This window comes from Amaranthus tricolor, chromosome 4 (genome assembly GCF_026212465.1).
Source record: "Amaranthus tricolor cultivar Red isolate AtriRed21 chromosome 4, ASM2621246v1, whole genome shotgun sequence".
Lineage (NCBI taxonomy): Eukaryota > Viridiplantae > Streptophyta > Magnoliopsida > Caryophyllales > Amaranthaceae > Amaranthus > Amaranthus tricolor.
Window position 1 is genome coordinate 17,690,914 of NC_080050.1, and position 2,838 is coordinate 17,693,751.

Here is a 2,838-nt window from a genome sequence, read left to right on the forward strand (position 1 = left end):
AAGAAAAACGAAAAAAAATAATTTAAATTAATTTATTTTGTTGAATAAGAATACACACCAACTTATTAATAATAATTTATTTATTTAAAAATATTTCGTATAGATTTTGATCTTAACAAAATTAATTATTCATGTACTAAATCTAAAAATAAGTTAATAAGAAATTGATTATTAAGAAATTAATAAAGCTTAATTGAATTAATCTATAAGTAAATACTAAAGACCCATTTAGTTTTGATTTTAATAATATTAAATGATTCTTTATAATATTAAATGATTATTTATATGTAACTCGTAATGAATTTATTTCTATTATATGTTATTGTAATGTTGCATTTATATGAAAACAGTAACATGATAATAAAAAGGCTTGATAGTAAGGAAATGTCGAACCATGCTTCCGGCATGTAAAAAACGTGGGACGTGTTTTCCGGCACGTAAAATACGGCGAACACAGTAAGGTTGTTTAACCTGACCTGTGGCTCGAGCAATATTGTACTGGAGGAGTGACGACTCCCACTAAGTTAGGGGTATTGGTTTACCTCACCCTAACAGGCCCTTACATATATCAAACAAAGATCATATGTGTTGCATTCATTAAATAAGTAATCGGATTCCACGCCCTAACACTCAAGCAGAAGTGTTAGTAAATCACGCCCTGGTACTCAAGCAGAAGGACTAGAAGTTTAATATATATAAATGAATCTAATATAAAAATAAATTCCCTATAATACATAAGATACCTTGCATATTATTTATTGTGATGCACTTATCTTTGCATATTACTTAATGCAATGCATATATTTTCTATACTTGCATAATTGCGGTAAGTTTTTATACTCGGTTTTTTTTAAAGCTGACCGATTTCCATCGGTTGTTCCCATATTTCGGGAGCAGATGCTGCAGCTAACTTTACATGAAGTTATTAAGAAGCTATTGTATTGTTTATGTGAGATTAGGATATTATATGTATGTAGTTTATATTATGGACGATAATTATGTATTAAAGAAAGATGTAATACGTAAAAATATATTTTAATAATTTAAGTTTTCTTTGTTTTTTTTTTCTTTGAAAATTCTGTTTTGTTTATTTCTTTTTCGCAATAATCACGGTTCGATAGACTTCCGCTTAGCATTACCTACTATTATATTATTATAAACCTATATTTGGAAAAAGACTGTCTGTTACACTTGGTATCAGAGCCAACGTTATTCGAACGGTCGGATCTTCTTATCCGATACTAGGAAACACCGTGATAAATTACGTTTTTTAAAAAAAAATTGTATTTTAAATGAAATTTGTTTTGTGTGTTTCATGTGTTAAAAAAAATGCGATTTGCGATTTAAAATATAGGTACGCAACACTTCCCTACCTTATTAAAAGATGCCAAGAGGTGTTAGTAGAGGGTATATCGTCAGAGGTGAACCTTTGGAGATCATTATGATGGTTTACACCAGGAGTTTGAAGTTGTAGGTAAAGTAATTTCTGGAAAATTTCTTATTGGTAATTTAACAGCAAATGTTTTGTTTGATTGTGGAGCGGATAGGTCTTTTATTTCTAGTGCTTTTTTCCACATATCTCCTATTTCTTTGAAACCTCAAAAATCCCACTTGTGTATCAATTTACCTGATGGTACACCTTACCTGTGTGATCGTATCTTTTATGATTTTCCATTGGAGATTTGTGGGAATATTTTACCAGCTGACTTAATTCAATTTGATTTGGGAACATTTGATATCATTTTGGGTATGGATTGGTTGGAGAGATATTCAACGGAGATTTTATGTAAGGAAAAGGTTGTTAGAATAAAAACTCCTGAGGGAACGAAGTATATTCAGAAGAACTCAGGATCTCAGCTAGAGACAATTTCTGTAATTCAAGCATCACAAATGATAAGACAAGGAGATGAAGGGTTATTATGTTTTATTACTACTGAAGAAGTAAAACCTAAACCTAGTTTGCAAGAAACCCCGATCGTTCAAGAATATTTTGATGTGTTTCCTGAAGAATTACCCGGTATACCTCCAAAAAGAGAAGTAGACTTCCATATTGACCTTATTCCTAATATCACCCCTATTTCTAAAACTCATTACCGTTTTGCTCCAGCTGAATTGGCTGAGCTGAAGAAGCAGCTAGATGAATTGCTGGAAAAAGGTTTCATTCGACCTAGTGTTTCACCATGGGGAGCTCCGGTTCTCTTTGTCAGCAAGAAAGATGGGAGTATGAGGCTATGCATTGATTATAGGGAGATCAATAAGATTACCATCAAGAATCGTTATACTTTGCCAAGGATAGACGACCTTTTTGATCAGTTGGGGGCGAGCAAGGGTCTTTTCGAAGATAGATTTGAGGTCTGGTTATCATCAATTAAGGATTGCTGAAGAAGATATTCCTATGACTGCATTCAGAACCAGATACGGGCACTATGAGTTTCTAGTAATGCCATTTGGTCTAACGAATGCTCCAGCAGCATTCATGGATCTCATGCAAAGATACTTCAACCCTTACCTGGATAAGTTTGTGGTTGTGTTTATTGATGATATATTGGTGTATTCGAAGAATGAAGAGCAACATGAGAAGCACTTAAGGATAGTTTTAGAGAAGTTGAGAAAAGAGAAACTTTTTGGCAAGTTTAGTAAATGTGAATTTTGGTTAGAAAAGATATCTTTCTTAGGGCACGTTGTTTCGAAGGATGGAATTTCTGTTGACCCTGAAAAGATTAGGGCAGTGATGGAATGGCCGAATTCAAAGAGTGTTACTGAAGTAAGAAGTTTCTTAGGCTTGGCAGGCTATTACAGGAAGTTTGTGGAAAATTTTTCTAAAATTGCCCGATCGTT